Here is a 9,944-nt window from a genome sequence, read left to right on the forward strand (position 1 = left end):
CTCGAAGGGGTCCAACATCCTGTGGGCAGGTTGGTTAGAGTTGTTTGGGTGGGTTTAAATGAATTATGCAGGGGGATGGGAGTCGGAGTGATAGTGCTGAAGGTGAGGTTGTTGGTTTACAAACAGAGGCAATGTGTAGTGAGACTCCCAGCAAGGAGAGGCTGGAGATAGGGCAAAACTGCAGTCAACAGGATGTTGAAATGTAAAAGGTATACAAAATTGAAAAATGTGAATACAGGATTAAAAATATTATATTTGAATGTATGTAATGTACAGAACAAGGTCGATGAACTTGTAGCACAGTTACAGATTGATTTTGTAGGCATCACTAAGTCATGGCTGAAAGAAGATTATAGCTGGGAGCTTAATGTTGTATTGAAAGGACAGACAGGAAGGCAGAGAGAGTTACAGTAGTCATGGGGGATTTCAATATGCAGGTAGATTAGGAAAATTAGGTTGGTGTGGGATTCCAAGAGGGAGAATATCTGGAATGCCAGCAAGATGGCTTTTTAGAGCAGCTTGTGGCTGAGTCTATTAGGGGATCAGCTATTCTGGATTGGGTATTGTGCAATGAACAGGAACTGATTAGAGAGCTTAAAGTTAATGAACCCTTAGGGGTAAGTGATCATAATATGACCAAGTTTATCCTGAAATTTGAGAAGGAGAAGCTAAAGCCAGATGTATCAGTATGAACGTGGAGTAAAATGAATTGCAGAGGCATGAGAGAGGAGTTGGCCAGAGTTCATGGGAAAAGAGCACTGCCAGGGATGATTGCAGAGCATCAATGGCTGGAATTTCTGAAAGCAATAATGAAGGCACAGGATACATCCCAAAGAGGACGAATCATTCTAAAGGCAAGATGACACAACCACAGACAAGGGAAGTCAAAGCCAACATAAAAGCCAGAGCGTGCATATAATAGAGCAAAAATTAGTGGGAAGTTCGGAGATTGTGATGCTTTTAAATACCAATAGAAGGCAACTAAAAAGGCATTAAGAAAGTAAAGATGAAAACAAAAGTAAGTTAGCCAATAATATTAAAGAGGATACCAAAAGTTTCTTCAGATAAATAAAGTGCAAAGGAGAGGCAAGAGTGGATATCAGACTGCTGGAAGACAATGCTGGAGTGGTAGTAATAGAGGACATGGAATTGGCGAGCAAACTGAAAGAGTATTTTGCATCACTGTGGAAAACACAAGCAGTATGTTGGAAATTCCAGGTGTTTAGGGTCATGAGGTGTGTGAAGTTACCATTAATAGAGAGAAGGTTCTTGAGAAACTGAAAGGACTGAAGGTAGATGTCACCTGGAACAGATAGTGGGTGTACAGCCCAGGGTTCTGAATGAGGTGGCTGAAGAGATTGTGGAAGCATTTGCAATAATCTTTCAAGAATCACTAGATTCTGGAATGGTTCTGGAAGAATGAAAACTTGTAAATATCACTCCACTCTTCCAGAATGGAGAGAGGCAGAAGAAAGGAAATTTTATGCCAGTGAGTCTGACCTCAGTCGATTGTTACAGTTGTGGTTTCAGAGCACTTTGAGGCACAGGACAAAATAGACCACAGTCAGTATGGTCTCCTCAAGGGAAAATCTTGCCTGACAAATCAGTTGGAATTATTTGAAAAAATAACAAGCAGGATAAACAAAGGAGAATTTGTTGATGTTGTGTGCTTAGAATTTCAGAAGGCCTTTGATGAGGTGCCACATGTGAGGCTGCTTAACAAGCTATGATGCCATGGTATTACAGGACAGATTCCAGCATGGATAAAGCAATGGCTGACTGGCAGGAGGCAAAGAGTGGGAATCAAGGGAGCCTTTTCTGTATGGCTGCTGGTGATCAGTGATGTTCCACAGGGGTCTGTGTTGGAACCAGTTATTTATGCTATATGTCAATGATTTGGATGATGGAATTGAAGGCTTTGTTGCAAAATTTGCAGGCAATATGAAGATAAGTGAAGGGGCAAATAGTTTTTAGGAAATAGGGAAGCTACAGAAGGACTTGGACAGACCAGGAGAATGGGCAAAGAAGTGGCAGATGGAATACAGTGTCAGGAAACATATGGTATTGCACTTGTTACATACCCTGTGGATATCTTGTGACTGTCTCATGACCATGATGTAATTGAGTATCTGGTGAGCATGATGTAATGGTCTTGTGATGGAGGGGTGATGTATTTTCCCGCCAGTGTGAGGTCATGTGATGGCCTGTTTCAACAGGTATAAAACGGGGAAAGTCTACTGTGACACAGGAGTTTTAGTTGGGACATCGTTTAAGTCATCCATTACTCTGTTATGCTGTGTATTTGGTTTCATGACATAGTCTTGTTTTAAAGTGGAGTTTTAATTCTTACTGTCGTACATTGCCGTTGTGCTGGCAGTTTTTAAAGACACTGTTAGTTATGTTTGATGTATCTTTGATTTAATTTTAATGTCTAAGTATTGGAGAGTGAAAATTTACCGAAGTACGGAATCCCGACGGATCGAATAAAGTTGGTGTTGTCGGCAGTAATACAGGATCGACCTTATTGGATCTGCATTCAGGGAATAGTAACCTGCATCTGAGATAGCCCCTGCATTGTAAGAGCAGAAAGGGTTGGGTGCAGTGTTATTCAACAAGGAAAAGGTCAGTTCCTGCAAGCCGTTTTTATTTCCTTCATCGTGAATCCTTCGGGCAAGGCATATTTCGCCTAGGATCAGCAGTAACGCCATGTTGTCGAGCAATTTGTTACTTCAGGAAAGTCTCTCCTAATTGACTGTATAAATCATAGGGACTTTTGCATTTATCACTTTAAGAATTGTGTTCTCATTTATCACTTTAAAAACTGTTTGAGTTGCCAAATAGCAGTTAACATCTGGTTAAGTTAGTCATTTGTTTACTTTTCATTTTTATTGAGCAGAGTTTAAATAAATGCTTTTTTTGTTTATAAATAATACTGTCTCCATTCTATATTCATTGTTGCCGTATCATAACACACTTCAGTGGAAAAAATAAAAGGGTTGAATATTTTCTAAATGGATAGAGTATTCAAAAATCTAAGGCACAAAGGGATTTGGAAGTCATCATGCAGGATTTCTGATTAATTTGCAGTTTGTGTCTGTGCTGAGGAATTGGGATGTGAAATGTGAAGTTAACATTCATTTCATCAGGAGTAGAATATAAAAGCAAGGATGTTTTGTTGAGGCTTTATAAAGCACTGGTGAGGCCTGACTTTGAGTATTGAGTGCAGTCATGAGTCCCTTATTTTTGAAAGGATGTGTTGAAACTGGAGAGGTTTCAAAGGAGGTTCAGAAAAAAAAACAGCTTGTCATATGAAGAGTGGTTGATGGCTTGGGGCCTGTATACACTGGAATTTAAAAGAATGAGGGGGGACCTACTTGAAACCTATCGAATGGTGAAAGGTCTTGATAGAGTAAATGTGGAAAGGATGTTTTCTATAGTGGGAGTGTCGAGGACCAGAGGACCACCTCAAAATAGAGGGGCATACTTTTAGAACAGAGATGAGGGGGAATTTCTTTAGCCAGAGAGTGGTGAATCTGTAGTATTTGTTGACCCAGACCATTGTGGAGGCCAGGTCCTGTTGTGTATTGAAGGCAGAGGTTGATAGCTTCTTGATTGGTCAGGGCCTGAAGGGATACAGGGTTGGGGAGTGGAAGGCAGGAGACAGGGTCAGTCATGATGAATTGGCAGAGCAGGCTCGATGGGCCAAATGACCAAATTCGGCTCTGTATCTTATGGTCTGAAAGCAAACAAAATAAAGAAAAGTCCCCATCATATATATTAGTCTAAAACATGCACATAATCTTTGGAGCTCATTGCTGTGTAATCAATCCAGTTTGCTTCATTTCATTTATCAAGGTACCAAAACTGTTCTGCACTGAAGAAAGGTCCTAAAAAAAATAGGCAGTCAGCATCCAAGGAAGAAGACATCAAACTTTCTCCAACGTTGTGTTCTGACTGACTGACTGAAAGTTATTTGCTCATTCGTTGTGGAAACATCGTCTGCATGAGGATTTTCTGACATTGATACCTGTCCTTTTGAATTCTGTGAGCATTTCACTATGTTCTTTCACTATGTCCATTGTCTGTTTTCATTTCTCCTCATTCCCATCACTGACCCAGCTGTTCCTCTCAAAACTGGCTCCCAATGTTTCCTGTGCCCTCCCTTGAAAAAAAAATGATGGCAGAACAAACCATTTTGGATAGTTGCAAGCCCAACTTGATTTAATGAACTGATTTTTATTTTGAACAGCAAAAATGAAACACTCGGTTGTATGTAATTAAAGGAACACTTTCTTGCATTTTGAAAAAATCTGCAAAAAATAAAATGCCCAACAGCATAACTGTATTAATAAAATAATGCATTGTCTTAAACCAGGGTATTACAGTAGCTGCAGGAAATGTTGATCCACCTTTAAGTGTTTGCTACTTCTGTAATTACTTTACCAGTTTACCAAACGGGTACTGTAGCTGCTACATAGTCTGCAAGGGTTCTCAAATTGTGGGATTATTTCCTGTAACAAAAACATTTTGTGACTGTAATGCATTATACAGTACTTTCACCCAGGAAATACTTCAACTGATCATGAGCACACATCAGTAATGACTAGTACATATTTATATCCTTCACATGGAGGTAATTCAATAAAGTCTATCTGTAGGTGTACAAAGGGCTATGTAAAAGTGAGTTATGAGCCTCTGTTACTTGTACCAGCTCTCCTGAGTTCTGTAAGAGAATTGCCTGGAGATTTGTTCTGCCACTTGACTCACTCAAGGGGCATAGCAAGTTTGGTTTGTTTGATCAGTCATTCCCCTCTTGTCTGCATGTGTGCAAAGCTTTCACTGTTATGTACCCGTGACATGTGACAGTGGTGTACTTGTCACGTGACAGGTGTTGAAGCTATACTGGACTTGAGCTAATGGTCTTGTGATGGTGGAGTGACGTCATTTTCCCACCAGTAGAGGTCATGTGACAGGTTTTTTTTACAGGGTATAAAAGGAGGACCCCTCCCTGTGAGGAGGGGCAGTTCGTGGCTGCATTTGCCATGTTGACTTCTTGCCACTGCGTGATTTAATGTTATGATGCAGTTTAGTTGAAAGATGGAGTTTTATTTAATGCCTAAAGTTTAAAAGGTCATTGCCAGCAGTTTCTTTATAATACTGCTAGTTAAAAATCAGTGGAGAGTGAAGTTCGGAGTTCGGGAGTTAAAAGATCTAGGAAAGTCGATTTCGATGGTGAAACAGGTTCGACCTTATTTGATCCTCATTCGGAAGGAATTTGTTGACTGTGCTCATGTTAATCCCTGTGAAATAGCAGAAAGGATTGAGTACAGTTTTGTAAAGGAAAGGTCAGTGCCTTTAAGCCGTTTCATTTTTCATCTTCGTAAATTCTTTGTGGGAAAAGTAGTTCGACTGGGAACTGCAAGAACAGGACGTGAAAGAAAATTTAAATCGTCTTAAAAAGTCTCTCCCTTAAATGGATGTAAGCATTTTGAACTTTTGCAATACTACTTTGAAGAACTGTTTTTGCAACATCGCTTTAAAAACTGTTTAAGCTTCATTGCTTTAAGAACTGTTTAAGCTGCCGCACAGCAGCTGATTTCCGGTTACGTTACTGATTTGTTTACTTTTGGGGGTTTGTTTTTCAGTGTGTAATAAATGTTTTATTTGTTATAAAAACCCCTGCCTCACTCATATATTTATTGTTGCTGAATCCTTAACATCACACATTTAACAAACAAACAAGGAGGGACAGAACTGCTGCAAGGAGGCCCCGGCTGATTAACACATTTTAAAACTCAAAAGTGAATACCTCTTTCCATTCACACTTTACCGCAGCCTTCCTGTCTGGCTTAAAAACTTGGTATGATCTCCAGTGTTGCTTTTCTTTTCATGTGCTGATGTCGGTATCACTTTCATAGCCATCTTTAAATTACTGCACTGTCTTCAATCAGCTTTTCACAATGAAACTGCAGCAGCCACATTCATACTTCACTGCATCTATAATCAGTAAATTTCTCTCTCTGGTTAAGAAGTCCCATCTCTCACTTACCCTTTAATTCATTTACGCTGAGTCCTCTAATTACCAGTCTATTGCTTCTCCTCTACAGAGTCCTGTAGGGTTCAAACCTTATGTAATATTTCTCGGCCATTATTGTAATTTTGTGTGCAGTTCTGCTGATTTAGGGGCAATCAATTACTGCCACTTTTCTTTAACTAACGATGACTTAGTGCATCCCAGATGCTGGATCCATGCATCTCTGATACTGTCCTTAAACTTTTACTGACTTGAGCTGTGCATCCCAGATCCCTCTAAGTGTCCCTGACACTGAACCATCCAATTCGTTCACTCACCTCTTACACATGAACCTTTCGACTCTTGTTTTAGCACTTCGGTCACCGTGCCAAATCCATTGAAATGACAGGGAAAGAAACCGATCCTCCAAACCATCGCATAGACTGCATCATATAGGGCAGTCGTGAAATAGAAACCAGAGGCCTGACTCCGAGAGGGAAAATCACCAAAAGCAGAAGTCAATTAACTCTTTGGTGATCACTACTCTCAGGGAATTTCATTCAGGCAACCCAGTCACTGGGATTCTCCCAGACAGCTACTAAGTTGAGACAAGTGATCTCAGAGGAATCTCCAAATTCTATCATCTATCTTTCACTAGGTCTTATTATAAAGAACCAAAAAAGACACAGAGTTGATCTGTCCAAAGGCATTTTATTGCTTGCAAGGAGGAGCACCTCCACTCCTCAATGGATAGCAGGTTGCTTCTGTTTTACAGTTTACAACATTCATTCTATATGCAAGTTTTCAGGCTATTCTGTGGCTGTTATCTATTCTGGGAGCCAGCTCCTCCACGTAGCAGTTACAGTACTCAAGTTCACACAGTACATCAACTTACCTTTATTTACACAATGAACAATAATCAGGACATTACATGCCTCCTCTTGCATAAACAGTTAGCTTACAGCAAAACATTCTGGGATTCTACAAGTTCCATTTCATCACATTATAAGATCAACTACCTAAAAAACTTCAAAATTATGAATATTTTTCCACATCTCTCAGCCCACAGTTTGGTATATTTGCAGCTATAGCACTCAATTTGTCCACGTCAAAAGGGGTTAAATACAATGACACATCTGGTCCTTCTAGCACTGGTGTCTCCTGAACTTTCTCTGTGAGTGCAGGTCACATAGGGGCAGTGGGTGCTGAAGGTTCCTCTTCCTCCTGAACAGATCCTGAGGGAGGCAGGCCGTTTCCCCAATCATTCTCACTATTATAGTGCATTGTCTCATACACTGTCACCCCAATCAATACCAATATCATTGTCAGTCCTCACCTTCTGAGCTGAGAGTAGGCTGCAGCTTTTCGATCTGTTTTGGTGTGATCAGCGCTTTTACTGATGAGTGATGCCCACAGTCATACCTGCCGATCTCTACCTGAGCTGCAGGATCATCTCCCTTAAGGTCAATGATCTGATCTTCAGCACCAATTCAGCACTTTAATAGTAGGGGCCTCACTGTATTCACTTTTACTTGCTTTGATCCATGGATTCCTGTTCACAAGATGCTACAAAAAATATAGATTGGAGAACAATCTCACTAATTAGCCACCTCCATTCCTTCCACTACAAGACAAGAACAAATCAGTTTATAGACAATAGACAATAGGTGCAGAAGTAGACCATTTGGCCCTTTGAGCCTGCACCGCCATTTTGAGATCATGGCTGATCAATTCCTATCAATACCCAGTTCCTGCCTTGTACCCATATCCCTTGATTCCCCTATCCATAAGATACCTATCGAGCTCCTTTTTGAAAGCATCCAGAGAATTGGCCTCCACTACCTTCCGAGGCAGTGCATTCCAGACCCCCACAACTCTCTGGGAGAAGAAGTTTTTCCTTAACTCTGTCCTAAATGACCTACCCCTTATTCTCAAACCATGCCCTCTGGTACTGGACTCTCCCAGCATCTGGAACATATTTCCTGCCTCTATCTTGTCCAATCCCTTAATAATCTTATATGTTTCAATCAGATCCCCTCTCAATCTCCTTAATTCCAGCGTGTACAAGCCCAGTCTCTCTAACTGCTCTGCATAAGACAGTCCAGACATCCCAGGAATTAACCTCATGAATCTACGCTGCACTTCCTCTACAGCCAGGATGTCCTTCCTTAACCCTGGAGACCAAAACTGTACACAATACTCCAGGTGTGGTCTCACCAGGGCTATGTACAAATGCAAGAGGATTTCCTTGCTCTTGTACTCAATTCCCTTTGTAATAAAGGCCAACATTCCATTAGCCTTCTTCACTGCCTGCTGCACTTGCTTATTCGCCTTCAGTGACTGATGAACAAGGACTCTGAGATCTCTTTGTATTACTCCCTTACCCAACTCTATACCGTTCAGATAATAATCTGCCTTCCTGTTCTTACTCCCAAAGTGGATAACCTCACACTTATTCACATTAAACACCATCTGCCAAGTATCTGCCCACTCACCCAGCCTATCCAAGTCACCCTGAATTCTCCTAACATCCTCATCACATGTCACACTGCCACCCAGCTTAGTATCATCAGCAAATTTGCTGATGTTATTTTCTATGCCTTCATCCAAGTCGTTAACGAAAATGGTAAACAGCTGTGGTCCCAATACCGTGCCCTGCGGCACCCCACTAGTCACCACCTGCCATTCCGAGAAACACCCATTCACCGCTACCCTTTGCTTTCTATCTGCCAACCAGTTTTCTATCCATGTCAATGCCTTCCCCCCGATGCCCTGAGCTTTGATTTTACCCACCAATCTTCTATGTGGGACCTTATCAAATGCCTTCTGAAAATCGAGGTATACTACATCCACTGGATCTCCCCCGTCTAACTTCCTGGTTACATCCTCGAAAAACTCCAACAGATTAGTCAAGCATGATTTACCCTTGGTAAATCCATGCTGGCTCGGCCCAATCCTATCACTGCTATCTAGATATGCCACTATTTCATCCTTAATAATGGACTCTAGCATCTTTCCCACCACCGATGTCAGGCTGACAGGTCGATAGTTCTCTGTTTTCTCCCTCCCTCCTTTCTTAAAATGTGGGATAACGTTAGCCATTCTCCAATCCTCAGGAACTGATCCTGAATCTAAGGAACATTGGAAAATGATTACCAATGCATCCACAATTTCCAGAGCCACCTTCTTTAGTACCCTAGGATGCAGACCATCTGGACCTGGGGATTTGTCAGCCTTCAGTCCCATCAGTCTTCTCATCACTGTTTCCTTCCGAATGTCAATCTGTTTCATTTCCTCTGTTACCCTATGTCCTTGGCCCATCCATACATCTGGGACATTGCTTGTGTCTTCCTTATTGAAAACAGATCTAAAGTACTCATTAAATTCTTCTGCCATTTCTCTGTTTCCCATAACAATTTCACCCAATTCATTCTTCAAGGGCCCAACATTGTTCTTAACTATCTTCTTTCTTTTCACATACCGAAAAAAGCTTTTGCTATCTTCCTTTATATTCCTGGCTAGCTTGCGTTCGTACCTCATTTTTTCTCCCCATATTGTCTTTTTAGTTAAGTTCTATTGTTCCTTAAACACTTCCCAATCATCTGTCCTCCCACTCACCTTAGCTCTGTCATATTTCCTTTTTTTTAATGCTATGCAGTCTCTGACTTCCTTTGTCAACCACTGAAGCCCCTTTCCCCCCTTTGAATCCTTCCTTCTCTGGGGGATGAACTGATTTTGCACCCTGTGCATTATTCCCAAGAATACCTGCCATTGCTGTTCCACTGTCTTTTCTGCTAGGCTATCCGTCCAGTCAACTTTGGCCAGCTCCTCCCTCATGGCTCCATAGTTTCCCCTGTTCATCTGCAACACTGACACCTCTGAGCTGCCCTTATCCTTCTCAAATTGCAGATAAAAGCTTATCATATTGTGA

The sequence above is a fragment of the Hemitrygon akajei genome, chromosome 1, assembly GCF_048418815.1.
Source record: "Hemitrygon akajei chromosome 1, sHemAka1.3, whole genome shotgun sequence".
NCBI lineage: Eukaryota > Metazoa > Chordata > Chondrichthyes > Myliobatiformes > Dasyatidae > Hemitrygon > Hemitrygon akajei.